At 38.5% G+C, this 20445-nt stretch overlaps 1 protein-coding gene across 11 annotated transcripts in view; it reads right to left on the reverse strand.

Annotated features, from left to right (window-relative positions):
* si:ch211-285f17.1 (sickle tail protein homolog) overlaps positions 1-20445 on the reverse strand; it is a 287428-nt gene that overhangs the window by 166236 nt on the left and 100747 nt on the right. The gene's annotated exons all lie outside the window — the stretch shown is intronic.

The following is a 20445-nucleotide window of genomic DNA, read 5'->3' on the forward strand; positions in this document are numbered from 1 at the left end:
GGGTGTGGAATGTACTGGTTAAGTCCCACTGTTTGCGGATATAAACAGAGCGAGAGGTGGACCATGCGAAGATGAATGAGCTCCTGACTCCAGTTCAAAGCGCTGCTTCTTCATTCCTTGAGTGAGAAATCACCTTTTCATTACCCCCCCAATCAAGGCCTCAAGGGGAAACGTTGACAGCGCTGCTGTTACTTACATTCTCACTCGGCTCAGGCTGGAGATTGAGCTCAGATTGCGTACAGTAGCAAAAGGCTGCTCACGCCAGTTCCACATGTGTAGAATATATCTTTTATCTGAAAGTTTAAAAGTGAAGAGTGAAAGAGTTTTGTTCCATTTTAGCTTATTTCTGTTTGCATTCCTGAGTAAACAATTATAGTATTTCTTCGCTCATTAGTGCAGTACAAAAATGATGGACTATTTGAAAGAAGGGTCACAATGCTGTATAAGCCCCTTGGACATGTAAACACTTCAGAAACTTTGTGCACAGTGTTTGTAGCACAGCTCAGAGAGTCATTTTCACCCCCAGACTGTAAAAGCACCTGGACAGATACTGTTCCCTCATCCTCATAAAAGTTTAATCTCTCGGGTTAGTGCATGTACCATATGCCATTGAAGACAACTTCACCATATCTGTAATTTATATTGAAGGCCTGTTTATGACAGTAGAAGCCTCCAAGGAAACCCAGTTAATCTACCCAAACTATTTTAAAATGATAACAATTCTAGCTAGATGTGTTGGTTTTTTTAATTAAACATTTACAGTTAGTTTAATTTACAATTTATGTTAGTTAAGAGTTAAGGAAATAAATATGACTGGGGATTAAGTTTTTTTTTGTTCAGTAAACAGTCTATTGGTCATACACATTCAGATTAGGCAGTACAAAACAAATCTGTTCTATAGGAAGCACTCCAGACCATAACATCCTACATATTGAGCCTGTCCGAACCTTGGTTTGTGCTTTAAAGGGTTTAATAATTCACGACGAGAATGTGGCACATGTTTTTTTTTCTTAAGGATTTCAAAGCAATGTCAATCTAAGGTCTGAAACTGTTACTTACAAACAGGTTGGAATTATTTTGTGTCTCGTTTTATTTCTTCTGGCTTACTCTGCCCTTTCTGAAGAGTTGGTGTGGGGACCTGCATCATTTACATTTCAACCAGCCTGAGTATAACCATGAGTATGTTGTTCTAAAGCACTTTGGTCTGACTAAGACAGTGGAATATACTTTGCAGTGCTCATAGCAGCAATATATCTCAAGGGATCATCGATATTAGCCCTCACAAGTGAGAAATTAATAAACGCTCTTTTGTTGATTCTTTTCTCCATTTTTGTGATGTTTGAGACTCCCTGGAACTGGGGCAGCAATATCCAAAGAGCAGGAAAATCCTGATTTAATATGAACTTTTCAATTCTCAGAAGTTTTCTGCCTCTGGTTATATTGTGTACTATTATTGTATATTTGTATTAACACAGATTTTCATAAGAGAAAAAAATTGCAAGAGAAGGGCATATCTTTTTACAGATCTAGAATCTGCTAAGGGACAACTCTGACACTTTTCATCTAGTAACATGTCAATAAGGTCCAATAAAGTGCTAAACTCACCATGTAATTGTGTGTCTGAGACAATGCAAATGCTCACTGTGACCATAAATATGACATTCCATAGCTCCATTGCATTAAAAAGACCAAACATTTACCTGAATAGCTGTATTAGAAATGTTTCTAAAGCATTCAGTTGAGGAATTTCAGCAGCCATTAATTTCCCAGTAAGCAGAGTTCTGTGGTGTAAAATATTGTGCTCTCCCTCCATTAAAATGGAAACCAGAGTTCAAAGTTTTTCCTTGAAACTTTGTATATGCACATAGACAAATATATATCAGTCAAATACATATTTTTCTTTAAAGTCCAGTATTTTTTCTTTAATGCTTAAAATCTTAAAATAAATATGAGATATCTGCAGTTTCACATCAAAATTGTGAGATACAGCTTCCTCAAATGAACATGACATAATTAGGTTACAGAATGGCAACTACAGTCACTAAATATCCTCGGTATGGACACAGATGGGAAACAGAGAATTGTAGGTTTCTTTTTAATGCAGCTGAGCTGACTGATCTAGTACAAATCCACCCTCAGGACTATCTAGATCAACTGCTCTATTGTACCAATAGTGCTATGCAAAAGAATGTCTCTCAGAATTAGATAAATCTTTATATCCACCAGATTACATTAGTTGGACAGATTTCATTAAGAGACAGATGCATTATACACCCCTTCCTTCTCAACAACTGTTATAGAGTTGCTGTGTCACTCAGAAAATGCATTCTGGAAACACCTAGAAGGTTCTCGGAGGCCTGAAGTTTCTAGAACATTCCCCGAAGCCTTAAGCATCTAGAATATTCTCAGATTCCTGAAGCTCCTAGAACATTCTTTGAGGCCTGGAGCTTCTAGAACATTCTTGGAAGCCTGAAGTTTCTCAGACTGTCTCTGAGGCTCAGTGCAAAATTCACACGTGTTTTGTTCTGCATCTTTCCCTCTTCGTCACATTTTCCAGAGGCTGACTAAACTCAGTGACTCGCTAAGGTACATGCTTTGTGTTGTTGTACCACATCTTTGTCTTTGTCCATGAGTGTTTTCTAGTTATTTAGTTGCCTTTCTTTCTTCTTTTCCCTTCATATTAGTTTTAAATATTTCATCCGCACTGCAACATTATGCAATGCAATTACTCTTTTATCACCTGTAACACCAGTATCAGGTTTTCTGTTGGTAATGTTTGTCTTCCTTTTTTTATTATTGTTTTGGGCAGTGCCATAAAACAAATTTCCCCCAGAGGATAATCAAGCTTGAATTTAATTGAATTCAGCCAGTACTGTATTCATTTTCCGTCATGTACTTTTGTGACTTGGCTGATTTACACAGTGTAGGTAAACCCATGGTTTATTTTATGGTAGTGCAGTGTTTGTAATCTGCAGACAGTTTAGGCAGGGACGCGAAAAAGGAGGACTGGGTGTCATTCCATAATTTGCGATTCTTTCACTGTAAAATAATTGTACGTTTATGATCGTATTTGGACTAAAAACATCAATGGCCAACAGGCAATGATGTGACTAAAAGACTTTCTAACCAGTGCGTAGGTTGTAATGTGCTCCAAAGCAAAGCAAAGTCAATCATGTACAGTAATGTCTGCATACACGGTTGTTAATGCCATACATCCATCCATTTTCTGACCTGTTTATTCAAATACAACATCGAGGTGGTGTCAGAGCCTGTCCCAGCAACCAGTGGACAGCCTGTCCAGTGCAGGGCAGACACACAGACACAAACACACACTCTCACCAGGGTCAGGTTTCCCAGAAGCCAGTGAACTTACCAGTATGCCTTTGGACTGTGAACATACAAACTCGACAACAATCCAGTAGCTGAACCCAGCGCTGCAAGACAGCAATGCTAAGCACTGCCTCTCTGTGCCGTCTCTTGGTTAATGCAAAGGATTTTAGTGTATTTCACATTTCAAATATTAAAATATCTTATCGAGACCTATAATGTATTTCACAGCTCCAGGAAAATACAGTATATTTAATGAAACTGTATATAGTTCAGTATTTAGCTTTGTCTCTTTCTCACATACAGTTTACAAAGCCCAAAAATGCATATTGACTTAACCCAGAGTTATAATGAGCTATATAAACATGTTACTAGACTCAATGCCACAATGTTCACAAACCTGCTTATTAAACCCTTAAGGCCCTTTGCAGAAAACAGGATTCTCATATTGCATCATCACCACCTAATTCAAAGTCACAACACTGAATAGTTATGCTCTCATAAATAAAACAAATATACAATCTTATTTATGAATGGTTCTCAAGGTCTTAAAGTGCTATATAATGCCACAAACCTAAAGCACAGAGCAGCATTAAAACAGAAAATAAAATCAATACTAAAACTAGACATTGAACATATACAGTATGTTACAGTGAAAATATACAGTAGGTCTTTAAGTGAGTTTTCACAAACTTTATCACTATGTTACTCAGGACTGAATGAGAACTGTCTTTATAATAATTGCTACTGTATGTAAATAGCACATATTCAGTAAATGTAACAGCCCATCAAATAATTAAACCATCACCATTGCATAAGCCATTACTAGCTGCAGTGAAAAGAAACCCCTGAAATTTGCTCACTGTGAGAAATGGCAATAAGACCTACACATCATACGCACAAATCAGTATTTGGGATCACAGTTGTGTGTAAAATCCACCACTCTGAAAGGGACCACAAGAAAGATGACTATTTTCCAGTAAAAACTATGGCTGCTAACAATTGTCTCCCACAGAAAACTCCTAAATCCTATTACAACCCCCACACAGAACTCCCACAGTATCATGTGATTCAACACTACTTTGGTGGCCAACTGGTGGATTGGTGTGACATTAGTATAAAGAGCTGGCTTGTTGCTGTTGAAGTTCAGTCTCCTGACACAGCAGTATTGTGGTCACATTGTAATGCCTGCACCCCACCTATTATTACAGCAAGTCAATTGTCAGCATAAACTCTTCATCTTTTAGAATGTTAATAAACATCCTCAACTTCAAGATAATGAAAATGAAGAAGCTCTATGGCCAGTGGCAATCTGGCACATTTACCATTATAATTCCACTTATATTTTTATCTCAAAGGATTCCAATGTGTTTTACACATCCCGTAGGATGAGATCCAATTCATCCACTACAGAAGAGCATTACCCACCTGGATGATGCTACACAGCTACCTCCTTGCTTCCTTTATTGTCTCGGGTGGCACCTTTGTTTTTGTGGCAGGTAAGAGACACGATGCCTAATACATGTAGCACGACATGAACCAATTAACAAAAAAGACAATAGGTGAGAAAAACAAGCTAGCAGACAAAGCTATTATGTGCCAGCAGCCCCATCTCACAGATCAGCTAGAGGGGTGTGAAATCACTTTACCATTTCAATTAAGAATGGAAGTTGGATAAACCACTTTCTGCAAGCCCACAGAGGAATTTAGTCAGAACAGCCGGGTTAAGTTAACAGCTCTACTCTTATGAACAGTGCCATGGGATCTGGTTTCTTTCAAATGCAATAATCCGGTTTGTTTAAAAAAACAGCCAGAGGAGATCCTTGGACCAATTAGCTACTCAATACCAAATGGATGAGGTGTGCTGAATGGCCTCCTCTCATTTGCAACCTTTGTTGTGTTCTTATCTTTAATGACCAGCACAGTGTCTCCTGCCACCATATTAGGACATTGGAACGTGGCCACTGCCCCATATGACACATTAGCCATGAGGAAAAAGCTGCTTACCCTCTAGCTGTGTGTGAGCGTGTGTGCACACGCTCATGTTGGTCATTGAGATTTTCTGGGGTTCCTATGAGAAGGTGACTTGGAGGTGGTACTTGGATGCTTTGGTTTGATCAGGGGTGGTACTTGGTACATGAGAACCACTGCTATACAGTAAGTTAAAACAATGACCATTCTATGAGTATTTACATACCTGTTACAGACCTGTTTGGTCCTTGAAACACAGCCAGAGCACTGTACTAACTCATAATCAAGATAAAAGCAATTCTAGATAACTCACTAAGTCCGCTTTCTTAGAGAATGGATAGAAAAGGCAAGATAAAATGAACACACAGAAATATCTGCGTGTGGCAGTGAAAAGAAGGTGATCGCAGTAGAATTAAGTAAGACTGAAATAGACTAGTACACAGGTACACATCCCGCGGCCGGCAGGGGAATCCTACTCCATTGGGCCCCTGAGCAAGGCCCTAAACCCCAGCTGCTCCAGGGGCGGACCCTGCGCTCTGACCCCAAGCTTCTCTCTCCCTGCCTGTGTGACTCATGGAGAGCAAGCTGGGGTCTGCAAAAAGACAAATTCCTAATGCAAGAAATTGTATATGGTCAATAAAGTGATCTTATATGGTACAAGCATCATGTCACCATTGCCTGCTTTAGTACTAATGTACGCATGGCCATAGACATCAACATTTTAAATAACCATTTATCTAATTCATAGACCTTACCCCATAATCTCTTACAAATTCATTCAAACAATTTGTTCTTCTTCAGGCATACCTGGCCTTCAGGGATTCTTCTTTTCAAGACATCCCTGTACCCCCCTTGTATATTTCTTTTTCAGACACAGCAGATGTGTGGAAAGCTTGTAATATCCATATATTGCAGCTAATTGCATCCAGTATGTACTGTTTAACTACATAGCAGCTATTCGGGGTGAAAATATAATTATGATAAATTTTGTAGCAAGGAAATACCTGCATTTATTTGAGCAGTCCTGCCATTTTCCTGTTGATGTCTGGATTCTTTAAAAAAAAAGTTCAAGGCAAAAAGAACAGGGAGACTGTTCACATTGAGTTCACAGTCAGTTAATGATACCAAGGACATGAATCATTAAACAATGTTTTGCCTGATCAACCAGTAACAATGAGTTCATCTTGTATTAAATTTCAGACACCACAAAAATTCCTCTAGAAGGCAAAACAACAGTGAGCTAACCTATTTGTACGACCTCAGTGATATATTAGATAACTTGTTGAAAACCGTGCCGAAATGCAAGAAATGAAAGGCAGACCAGATATCTTCCCAAGTTAAATGTGATCTAAATTACACTGACGATTTATGTGGCATATAGACCAAAAGGGGGTTCATGCAGAAGAATGCAATGCACAAATTTACGAGCTCATAAGTGGTGACATCAGTGATACAAAAACTAGTGCATGCAGGGGTCATTTCCATGCTTCCTTCTTCTGTAACCTTTACTGAACTTCATTAAATAAACTGAGGTTTGTTAGATCTCAAGTTAACAAGGAAATGTAGGGTGAAGTCTTATGTCTGAGCCCCTGTTGTTTTGGTGGTGTTTGACCTAGGGAGGTGCTATTGGCTCATCACTCAGAATGACAATGATAGGAATTCTATTTCCCTTATACAGCTGATCCATCCATCCATTTACTAACAGCTTCTTCCAGTTCAGGGTTGGGAGGGAGCCTGAGCCTATCCCAGAGTGCCTGGGTACAGCCTGCATGGGACGCCAGTCCAGCGCAGAACACACACAGACGTGCACGCACTCACAGCAGGGCCGAGTGTCTCTGGACCGCGGGATGAGACTGGAGCACCGGGAGGAAACCCACACGCACACGGGGAGAACCGACCAGCTCCACGCAGATACCACCTCCGGGGCTCCAGCGCTGCAAGGCAGTAACGCTGACCCCTGTGGCATCCTGGTGCCCCCTGCAGCTGGTGGCTGGTGTAGATGAAAGTGGACACATGTCCAGTGTTTGAATAAAGAATGTTAGGCTAAGATGCTAGAATAAGAACATAAGGTTACAAAGGTTTCTAATAAGGTCATAAATGGTTACGAAGGTGAATGCGTCATTTGGCCATTCTAACTCATTTGAGTTGCCAGTAAAAGAAAGCCATTGAAAGGCCATTGAAAGACAACAGTATACCGTCTGGGCTGCTTGTTCCAGACCCTCAAAACTCGTTCTGTAGAAAAGTGCCTCCACTTCTCAATTTGAAAATGCACTTCCACACGCTGTACTGTATGAAGACACAGTTGTGTCTTCGGGTTCAGATGTTTTAGCCTGTGAATGCAGAACTTTCCTTTGGAATGTGCCTGCTTATCCTGCACTGGCCTGACTCCAGAGCAGCAATTTTTTTTAACATTCGTGTCCTAAATGGAATTAAATATTCTAAATGGGGTTTGACGATTGCCCTGTGTGATTTTAACATACATTGATTTGAATTCCATAGTTGTAACAGCAATAGGGCGGCATGGTGGCGCAGTGGCTAGCATGGCTGCCTTACAGCACTGAGGCTCTGGGTTCAATTCCAGGGGTGTTATCTCCATGGGGCTTGTACTGTATGTTCTCCTGTGTTCCCATGTTTTTCCACTCAGTCCAAGGAAGTGTGGGTAGGTTGAAATGGCTTCTGTAAAATCAGTCCTAGATTGAGTCTGTCTGTCCTGTGATGGACGGGCGTCCTGTCCAGGGTGTATCCTGCCTTGCACCTGTTGCTTGCTGGGATGGACTCCAGCTCCCCCTGAGTCCCTGTACTGGATAAAGCAGTTAGAAAGTGGGGGAAGGATTTTTAACTATAATACTTTTTTCTCTTTTTGTTTCCTCACACTAGAATATAAAAGTGACTGTATGTACACAAACAGCTCACCATTTCACATAGGAAGCCTCTTCAATCTCTGTGATTCACAATTCAAATGTGTAGTTTATGTTCTTAAACAGTACTTGCTGTGTATTTTTTCCTTTAGCTTTCTGTTTTTTTAATGCCTCAAAAGATACTTTTTCCTCCCTTTTTTCTGTATAAAAGATTTATTTTACCTTCCTTTAGAATTGTTATGAAGTGATTGAAAGGTAAGAGTAAGTAAGCGGTCATGAGTCGTGTCTACCATTTCATTATAGGCATTCGTACTGATTTTTTCTAATCTGTACAAGTGAAGTTAAAATCTTCAATAAGAAACACTTCTTCCTTTACAAATACATCCCTAATTTCATTATATAACACATTCAAAATTCTTATTTGAATTGAATATGGTGCTCTGCACTATTTTTCTAACACGATGCCCTTTGAATGGTTGATTTATCTAGGTAAACTATATTAATTATATTTAAAGCTTTAACTCATAACCATATTAGTTATGGTTCTTTTGTTCTCAAAGCAATCTGCAAAATACTGTGCTGAAAATATTTAACTGTGGTTTTGAAACCTAAACCAAGGAATGACCATCAGACAGTAGTTACATGATATGGGCACAGACTCTTCTTTAAAACAATTACTCATTTCGTGTAGTCCAGTGATTCATACCCGTCTTTAATTTATCTAGCTGACTCTTAGCATAACCGAATTTCAAACTATCCCACAAACAAACGCAAATAAAGATGCAGGATTTATCTGGAATTTTCCAGATTATACTCTTATGCAAAATGTATGCATGTCAATGTCAGTGTTTTGAATCTAGAGATATTCTATTCCTGTGGACTTTGTTTGCAAAAAAGACATCTGATGCTTAAAAACAGTAAGAGCAGAGGACAGCTAAGAATTCAATCCAAATCAAACATTTAATCTTGTTTTGGAAGATTCTTTTGATAATTTGATTTTTTAATAGATAATACAGTAAATGCATATGTATAATTTAATTTGCATGACCTGGGATTGAACTTGAGTAGCCATATTTTGGGAAAAAAAACAAATCCCAGTGTTTGTAACTGTTCTCACGTGCAACTTCTGAAGGCGCTCTTTCACAAGACCATTAAAATAAAGTCATCCATACCCTCAGGGGAACAAATGGGTTTTCTGCTAGCGCTGTCTTACCAACACGATTGATCTAATCCAATTCATGTAAGTACCTTCAAGCAGACAAAGGCTTTTTTATCCTAGAGATGAAAAGAAATGAAGTGTAAAACAAGCCTAAGAAATTTTGTTTGATGTAGCTAATTAGAATACAAAACTCAATTGATACTGTAGGTAAGATGACTAATAAAATTAAACACAAACATGGTTTATCATCATGCTTGTCCTGTACTCATAGTGGTATAACCCTTACGGCAAAGCCATTAAAATCCAGCATTTCTGAGCTATTTTAAATAGTCCAAATCTTAAAACATTGATGCAATGACTTCTATTAAGAAACGTTTCTCGCGGTTGTCAACTTTTATTACTTCTTCTGTTGTCACATCATTATTTCTAATAATGGTCCACAGCCGAAACGTTGTGTTTTCTTTCTTCTCTTCACAGCATGGAACAAACCTATTACTTGTTCCTTTGCAGCCCACGCATGCTGACGCAGCTCCCCACCTGAATTATTTCTAATAGGTGCACAACCAAGAAACTCAAAATATTAAGTCCATTCAGTGTCATTGCGGTAATGATCATGTGTAACTACAGTATACATTAGGCTGTTCTACACATAAAACTCCAGCAATCAGCAAAGAGAGTGTGGATTATACAGTACATGTACATCACCATAATTGGCAAATGCTAATAGAAGATTTAGGAGAGGAAAATGTTTGTTGTTCTCAGGAAATGGTTCCCTTACAGTTTGCACTTGTTACAGATACTTGCAGTGTTTTTGGTAATTACAAAACTGAAAATGCTATGGAGAAAGTTTCACTGGGAATCTACTGATGGGATACTGTATGGAAAATGCTATGTCCCTATTTCAAACTGTATATCAAAATGGTGTCTTTTACTCTGCATTGTATAATTTTAGGAATTAACTGTTAAAAAGTAGCAATTGTTTTCATATACTTGGCTTAATAGTCTTAGTATAAGAATACGTAGATGGCTGTACATCACAGTGTATCCACACAGGGACAATTTAGGAACATAATTTAACCTCACTAGTATGGATTTTGGGAAAGAACTGGAGCATCTAGTTAAAACCTACACAAACAAGGAAAACATGAAGATTCCACACAGAAGATTGCCCAGTACATGTTAATCCACAATCCCTGGGCCAAAGAGCTGTGATCCAGCAACTCCACCATAATAAATAATATAATAAAACTAACAATGTGATCTTTTCAAAGTTTCAAATGTGTACATGCAACAACAGGATCATTTACTACTTTATCAACATTTTAATATTTTCAGAATAAAAATCTCATGTCATGAATTGTACCATATAAGAGAGGCTGAAACGTTTCTGATTTTGTGTGAATTGACAGTTTACCTATCAATGACCATTGTGTCCACTTTAGGTGTGTTACCAGGGCTTCTCAATGGGTACAGGAATTTAAATTGTTTCATTTTATTTAAATATTTTCTCTCTTACAGGATGACGAAGTAAGGGTGAAGCTTTGGTGTCAGCACTGGACAAACTTTGTTTTGTTTCAGTACTGTTACTATGATGTTTTAAATTCAGCAAGTGTTAAAATCCAGAAAGGGCACAAATGTTCCCCTCACAGTGAGTGAAATAATGGGTTCCACAACATGAAAGCTCTACTCCTTTATACACACGCAGTACAAGCTCATTTTTAACAACTATAATGTGAGGGTAGAAAAGAAACAGATGCTTTTATTTCATGTTTACTTCACCTCACTGAGTGAGCACGGTAAAATCACAGGATGCAAATAAAAAAAACAACCCACAAAGACAGAACATTAAAAACCAGTATAAAATAAAAAGATGAGAAAGATGTCACAAACAGAGGAGGCCAATCAGACTGTGTAATCTGTTGGGCAGTTAATAGCTCATTGATGCAAGGACCTCACCCACTGCCTATTAAGCGTTGAATAAATATTTAAACAGCATATTTCTAATTAACCCATTGAGTCTTCCCAACAAACTGCCAAGATCTGGGATTTTCTTTGGCATTTTGCAAAAAATAATATACAAATGATCTGAGACTTCATGCTGTGTGCTAAAGCACTCCCAACATGATTTAGCAGGGTATAACCACTGCAAAAAAACAATCGTCTGAAGTTCTGCAAAGAAGAGCTAACATTTATAGAGATGAGAATATGCTTGTATCAGGGTCTTCTTACAGCAGAACATTTTTCTGAATCCATTAGTGCCCTGGGGCTTCAGGTCACTTCAGAAGCTAAGTCAAAACTCTTTATTCTCTGTGCTGTGTGAAATGCTGTAGCAGTGGAGTAATAGGTTTAGCTGACTGTCTCAAAACTGAAGTTACAGTTGAATAATATCGATGAGGGGTTGACTTATATAAGATAACTTTTTATGTAAGAGGACCTTCTAAAAACTGTAGATTTATGAGCAGAAAACATAAAATTAACTCAGAAATGTGCGATCAAATACAATGTTGCACAAAAAGCAAGAGTCTGTCAGTTTCTGCAACATCTGGTGTAGTCTTAGGTGGGGGAAAATAAATTAACACTGAATTTCAGCACTGAGTCTAACTTGAGCTGGTTTCTCTAGAGTTGAGAAAAGTACTTGCTCAAGGTGGAAGAGTAAATTTATAAATTATTGTGGAAAAAAAGTCAAAACATTTGGGGAGCGATACACATTCTGGAAAATCTCTAGATAAAACTTTACTGATTATAGCTCAGCAGTTTCACATCATTCATTTTAAAATTGATTATTTAAACTCTAATATAAATCGTTAGTCCTAAAAGCATTTCTTAAGCACAATGCCAATCAGGTCATGCTAATATGTCTTTAATTTGGCTCTGAGCAAAAGTCTAATACAAGCACATCTGCCATTGCTAAGCTGCCAGTTTTAGAGCAGCTTACAGTCTCTGTTGAATGCACTATCACCACAAAAGTTCATTGAATTAATATGTTATTTTTTTAAAAGCTGAAATACAACCTGGGAAATGTTTTAGCTTGTGTCAGGCAGGGCAATATGATACTACAAGGCACCATGCATATAATATCAAGAATGGTACGCAAAATCACAGTAAGATAGGAAGACAATATGTGTCTTTCCTTCTGAGCGCCGAGGCCAGTGGAAGATCATCTGACTGCGTGATTACCCAATAAGATATAGCATTGATGGCTGTCAGAACCATGTTGTCCATACAAAGATAGAGAAGTCTTCCAATCAGCTAATCTCTCCACCTGTACTGTACGTCACCTGCCTGTTCTGTAGTGTTCCTCTCTTCTCTTCATTGGATGAAAACGCCTCGCACTTCACACGTCCTGCGACACGATTCACTGTATTTTTGTAAACAGCTTTTTCCTCTACAGAAACCCAGGAACAGTCCATACTGACACGAAAGAGTAATGGAGACAGTGGAGTATTCTCTACCTCCTCCCCTCAGGGGTCAACCTCAACTGAAGTCAGAATGTTCTCATTTTTAGGAGACAGACTCATGTTTGCATTTTTCTCAATTAGGGAACAACATTTTGTTTGACATGAAAATGCTGAATGGGTTCGCAAGTACAATGCAGTGATAAAAGACATAAAAGTCACATTCCCTTTTGAACCTTTCCATGATTTATGGAGTACAGTATAACATGAACGCTTGGGGTAGGTATAATAGTGTATCCTATTATACCATGGGGTCTAGAAAATAATTCAGATATCCTTGTACTGTACACTACCCAGTGTATTACAGAGAAATATGAATCCTATTCTGAACTTCTAGGGGCTATTACAATTCAGATGATTTCATTTTTATATCACGTCATGCCTTATTGTGGCCCCAGGCCACATTCGAAAGTCTGACATTTACATTTTGCAGTAAATGTTGAATCGGACTTTAGACCATCTACTGTGAGAAATATTACCAAAGAACACTGCAGGACCGACTTCTAAAATGTTATTGCTAACCTGTCTAGTTATTGAGTATTTATGATTCCATATATATCACCATTCAGACAAACTACTCAGACTTCAAAAACTGTCAACAGAGGAACTCTAGAGTAGATGAAGTTTTAAAGAGGATGGAGTCGTTTTGAGGAGATATATAATTTATTAATGTTTTCCATTCTTTTTTTATAAGATCTTAATATTTTCCAGTAAACATTACAATTTATGCAAAACTTTTTTTGCATACTAAAGTGTGATCAAAGTGAACATAAACTTTTTTAGCATCAATGGAAAGTTTAGAATGTTTTTGGCATTTAAAATAATCTGGTACAACTGCGAGCAGATTATCTTTGATATTTTGCTCTTGTTGGGTCTGTCTGAACAGTCGTTCAATTCCCAGTTTACACCTGACAGATTTTTCTGTTTGCTTTCTAAAACCTATTTGGAAGAAACCAGATTTCCCTACATTTATTGAAATGTTTAGACCATTACCACATTTTGCCTCTATATCTAGGCTCTGGGTTACCTTCAGTGATGCCCTTCCTTGCCAGTAAACACTTTTTTAATTTACCTTAAATTCCCTACTTGACAAACTGAAAACAACATCTCCAGAAAAACCATCATTCCATATAAAGGGGCTTCTCATCTAGCTGTTCCAACCATGTAGTGTTATCATAAACAGACATTGACACTTTTGATGAATACACTGCATAAAATATGCTGTTTTAGCTTGCAGGTATAAATCACAAATGTCACAGATATCTTCTACTTCATTTTCACCCCCTGTAACAAATGTAAAATATGTTACACACACGCACAAAAAATATCCTTTATGGAAAAAAAGTATGGCAAATACTAGTACATTTCCAACCTTTAAAATGAAATAACATTTTTCAAAGAACAAAATAACTCCATAAAAATAAAAACATACACACTGCAAACATGATTAAACATTTTTTTTATCATTTCTCTCATCTTAAATTTTGAGGTCTCCCTCAACTGGGGAAAAAAAAAACACAGACCTATATTTGAACATAGAAGAAATGTTTTCAAAGGCAAAAGGCTTTTCTTACCTTTAACTCAAGTCTTTCATTGTGGAAACAACAGCTACAGTATTTACATTCAGAACACTGCACTTTTAGACAGGATCAAATATATTATTTGGACATGATGCAGCCAAAACAAAGATCCCCAAATTGCTGGATACAAGACGTTTCGTTGTCCTAAAATGTCTCTCTTAAAATAGTTATTTTCCTACCCTTTTCACTGGAGAAATTAGCACATTTATTTTGGAACTAAAACAGCAAAATATGTCATAATGTCTCTTTATCTGAGATTGGAGCAGAGTCTTATATTCGAGGACTTTTTCTCCAAGTTTATTACCTGTTGCACATCTGCCATAGTGGAAAAGATGTGCCTTTTGAATTCAGTCGCATGAGACAGGATGTCTAAATCAATCTTTTGTTCTTGAAATAACTTCAAAGTACTCACTTCAAGCCTTTTATCATCAACAATAACAGGGAGTGGTCTCTAATCATTCTGTTGCCTACTTTTGTTTTGACTGACAACAACAAGTAACATACCACAGGCAAAACAGAGTCTCATATTACAAATATGTTTTTGGGTGGGCTTTCACATACCTCATGTATCCACAGTGTAAGTTGCAAACATTAGGGGAAGTACCTAATGGAAGACCAAAAACTCTGAGTATTCAAAATTGTATAACATTTTAATAATGAGTTTCTGGTCTAAAGATTTGACCAAGAGTCTAATATGTTACATTTGATTCAATAAACTCTTCCAACAGAAGACCAAAATTCTACCCTCAGACTGGAGAACAGCCAATATAGTGCTCATCTATAACAAGGTTCAGAAAAATGAAAAACATAATTAAAACCCAATAAGTCTGACTCCTACTACATGTGAAGATATGGAAGCAATTCTTAAAAGTGAACTAGAGGATCACCTTAATCGAAAATCAGATTCTGGAAAAATGTCTACCTAGATTTTGAAAAGTTAGATCTTGTTTGACTACCTGGTTAATGTTCTTTAAACAAGAAAGAACAGTAATGGGACAATAAAGAAACAGCACACATACAGTATGCAGAGCATATGGCATGGTGTACTGATAGCTCTTCATTTACATACTCTGATTTTTATGGTGTAATGTGCTTCAAAAATTCAATCATTTCTCAAATAGCTCTCACTTGACTTAGAAGTCAAGACAACTTGAGGCAACTTGACTGAGAAGTCAAGACAATATTAATACCCAGTTGTGCCAAGGGATGAGTCACTTGGATTCATCTCACATTGTCTCATACTTACTAAATAAGTCTATAAAATGTCTTGTCTTAGTCTGCACCATGTTCGTCTATATCACAGCAAGAAGTGGCTTGATGAGGTATTTGAAGCAATTAGCTGCTAACTACCAGAGGTGTTATAGTAGATAGCCAGAATGCCCTCCTCTCATTTGTAATTGTACTTGCAAAAACAGCATTACACAATTACAGTATGTTTTCTGAACTGCTGAATGTGAATGAACAAACAGCACTGAAACATTTTAGCAATAACAGTACAGCATGTTATAGCTCTTTGTCTCAAAGTGGCAATCAGTCTAACATACTGTATGTTCTCTATGAGTGTGTTACTTTTCCTGTAGTCTCTCCACTCCCCTGACTGCTATTTATCTGGTAGTAGGCTCTGCCTTGGTGGATCCATTAATGACAAAACACTCAGCCTATTAAGAAGTATACACAAAAAATGTGCCATATGCATGCACTCATTAATCAGGGGTACATTTTTCTTATTATATTTACAGAATATACGGTACATACAGTATATATCAAAGTTATGGGACATCTTCTGGGGTATCCTGAGACTTTATACTGTAAGTCTCTTATACAGAGTTTCATATAACTTTAGACATCTCAGAACGTGGTACTTATTAACAATGTTATTGTCAGCCATATTGCAATTGAAAGTCAAGACATTTTTAATTGCACTGGAAGGTATAATTGATGCGATACAAATTGTACACAAAATACAATTGAAATATTAATAATGAAATATTAATGTTGCATTTATGTAAACATGTCTCATTTAAAAATAAAGAAAAAAATAAAAAGGTGAATACTGTGCCTAACAGTAGCTTATTTTTTGTATCAATTAAGGAAAACGCATAGTATCCAATTCTGAGGTTGCACTAGTGTTTAATTTCCCCCTCACATTAGTGATTCTGTATGCAAAACAAACACATTTCTGTTCTCAAAAGTGTGACGTTTTAAAACAAATGGACAGCCAGTTTTCTCTGGTAACTGGACAAATGCGCTTCATCCAACATGTAGTGCTCTAGGAAAAGCAAACATTTTTAGGAAACATTTTATCTGGGAGGCAGCCAAGACACGGTATTCAATGAACAAGGAATATAATTGTGCGTGTTTCCAAAGGTGAAAAACTGTTTCCCGGGGGTATAACATCACCACCATACCAGCATAGTCTTCACTGCCTGCAATGATGATTTGCACTGCATTTCTTATTCATAAACCCTTAAATATTAATGCTTTTAAACAACCAATATTTACAGCAGGTACAGTACTAGCAAAATATCTGTCAAAACAGGTCTTGATAAAAAAAAACCACAGTCAGATATTCTTAGCATTCAAAAGATATGCGAAGGAGAAAACCGTCATACACAACTACCTCGAGTTTTACTTTGTTGGGGAAAAACCGATGCAGAACTTCATTCCTTCGAGAGCTCTCCTTTGAAAAACTTCAAACCGAATTTCTGGAGTTAAAAAAAAACATGCCTGGACACTCTTGGCATAGAATTTCCAAGGGGAATGACAACAACATCTACAGTAAAAATAATTTACAGAATTCAATAAATAAAATTGCGAAATGGATTGCACCCGGCTCCTTTAAATTTTCTATTGATTTACTGACTATTGAATCAAACTTTGCAAATTATTTATATTGTACCCCCTGCACCCCCTCTTAAAAGTCAGAGCAATCTATGAAAACACCAAGCTGAACCATTTCTATGCCTGCTTTGATGCTCTGAACACGGGCACTGCTGAGAAGACCCCAAATGTGCAGGGTGAGTTTGTTCTGAAACTCTCAGAGCAGGACGTGCAGAAGACTCTGAGCAGGGTGAAAATCCATAAGGCTGCAGGGCCTGATGGGAAACCACCTCGCGTCCTGAGGACATGTGCAGCCCAGCTGACCACAGTGTTTACAGACATCTTTAACTCCTCCCTGTCACAGTCCATTGTCCCCACCTGCCTAAAAAAACACTATTGTTCCACTCCCCAAAAAGGAAAAAGTGACGTGCCTGAACGATTACTGCCTAGTAGCATTAACATCTGTGGTGATGAAATGCCTGGAGAAGCTGGTGTTGTCACACATCAACTCCTCCATCAAGGAGTCCCTGGACCCTTTGCGGTTTGCCTACCAGAACAACAGATCAGTGGATGATGCTGTCTTCCTGGCTCTACATACAGCCTTGGAACACCTGGACACTAAGAACTCATATGTGAAAATGTTGTTTGTGTAGTACAGTTCAGCATTCAATTCCATCATACCCAGTCAACTGGTGGCAAAGCTCAGGGGATTAGGTCTGTGCAACTGTCTGCAACTGGCTGCTGGACTTTCTTATCGAGAGACCACAGGTGGTGCGGACAGGCAATAAAACATCAACACCACTCACCCTGAGCACTGGAACCCCACAAGGCTGCTGTCTGAGTCCAAGGTTGTACTCCCTGTTCACTCACGACTGCACAGCAAGACACAGCAACAACCGCATCATTAGGTTTGCGGATGACACCACTATAATAGGCCAGATCAGCGATGATGACGAGTCCACTTACAGGGATGAAGTCATACAGCTGCTTAGGTGGTGTCATGGCAATAACCTCGACTTGAACGTAAATAAAACGAAAGAGCTTATAGTGGACTTTCGGAGACACAGGCCACACACTCACAGCCCACTCAGTATTGATGGAACAGAAGTTGAAACAGTCACCAGCTCTAGGTTTTTGGGAATCCAGATTTCTAAAGATCTAACCTGGACTCTGAACACTGACTCTATCTTGAAGAAGGCTCAGTGGCGCCTTTATTTATTGAGGTGCCTCTACTGATGGGGGATGCCAGTACATGTGTTGGTGAACTTCTACCGCTGCACCATCAGGAGCATCCTCACCAACAGGATCACCGTTTGATACGGCAACACCTCTTCTCGAGAAAGAAAGGCACTGCAGGGAATGGTCAATATGGCCTAGAAGTTCATCGGCTGTGGTCTCACCGAGGTTAAACAGCTCTATGAGGACCACTGCAGTGGTAGAATTCTGGCCATCACAGAGGACAGTCACCACCCCGGGCATGAGCTCTTCACCCCACTGCCCTCAGGCAAGAGATACAAGAGCACACAGACACTTACCACCAGATTCCTCAATAGCTTCTACCCACAAGCAGTGCGATTGGTGAACACATTTAGCCGTGCCCCTCGGACCACACCTATACACCATCTACCTAATTATGATTTCTTATTTATTGTACATCTCCAGTCATTGTTTACACGTCTGCATTGTATACATTCAAACTGTTTACTTGTTTGCTTGTACATTGTCTACTGTTTGTTTGCATATTGATTTGATGCACTGTCTGCACTTTGTGTTTTACACTTTGTTTTTAACGGTCGAGAGACTTTCTGTAAGTAAGAATTCCATTGTACCAGTACATGTACCAGTTACATATGGCAATAAAGTTCAAGTTCAAGAAATATTGGTCATATCCTTGGCTTTGTCATGTTCCTAGTTCCCTGTGATTATTCATGTTTTTCTGGTGTGTCATGTTGTGTAGCCTGTTTACTTCCTGTGTCTGCTCTGCTCCTGGCTCAGCACTGAGGGTACAGATGTCCTGAGACCCGCCTAGCACCAGGTCACTCCTCTCCGTGGCCTGAGGGCATAGGTTTCTATACCAACATTGTCTGACCCCCTGAGCCTGAGCTAACCTCTGTGTTGCCCCTTTTCCCGCTAGGCATAGGGTCTCTACTGCTCTCCTTGTCATTCCACAGCATGCCCTTCCGACATCCGCGACAGCCTGGCCCTCACATGACTCAAAAAGTCTTGACGTTTTTAACAGAAATCGTGGGTAGGCATTTGCAAGATGTTGCAGGAAGGCAGGTGCTAAAAATGTCATTGCTATGAAAGAAGACTACATTTTTCCAAAACATGAGATTTGGATGTACTGTAACCTTTCGAAGATGCTGCTACTGACAACATCAGCATTAATTCGTACAATACCGAGTTTCAAATTGCTATGCTTTTCTTTCTGAATTTTATATATTCTGTATGAAGGCATTTTTTAAGTAGAAGAGGCTACCAGTTGACTAAACTTTTAATATATTCAAGAACAGGCCATCCTGTGCTAAAATGTATAATGAAATCAAATCAAACCAAACAGTAACAGTGAAAACTGTTCAAGAAAGGGAGCAAGTAGGCATGTGAAATGGGCACCACGAAAAATACTAAAAATAAAAAAGTAAATCTGTGGGATATTACTAGTTGCATAGCTATAGTCTGGACAATCATATACTGTACTGCACATGTCCTGTACCATGACAGCCTGAAGTCCAAAATATGAGTTACAAATGAGCAGAACCTGCACAGAGGGAGCTGGGAGCCAAAGTGAATAAAGGCAGCAGCTCCTCCTGCCTACAGGGAGTCAGACTAAATTACCTGCTTTAGCAGGCAGGGTCACTGTGAATATCACCCACCGGGGAACCACTGGTCACACAGCCCATTGATTAACACGCCAGAGACAAAACCTGAACACAGGCCTTGGGCTTCAGTGCAGTGTGAAGTTGTGACAGAGTAAACATGTCTCAACAAGAATACTGCTTAAAATATGGACTGTCTCTCCAACAAAAATGCTTAATGTCACAGGGAAAGCTGAATATTAATAGAATCAAGAAGGTAGAGGCTTTGTCGTATACTATCTCTGTAATTTTATTAGCCATCTATATAGTATTATTGGTACCAACAGTGCCCTGTTTCAATAGCATAGGAAAGGCCACAAGCTACACACAGCTTTCAGTTCTACCTCCAATGATGCTTCAAAGTCAGTTTACAGGCCCAGTTGATTTAAATACTTCACATTCATGGCTTTTTAAACAGAA

The sequence above is a fragment of the Lepisosteus oculatus genome, chromosome 6 (genome assembly GCF_040954835.1).
Source record: "Lepisosteus oculatus isolate fLepOcu1 chromosome 6, fLepOcu1.hap2, whole genome shotgun sequence".
NCBI lineage: Eukaryota > Metazoa > Chordata > Actinopteri > Semionotiformes > Lepisosteidae > Lepisosteus > Lepisosteus oculatus.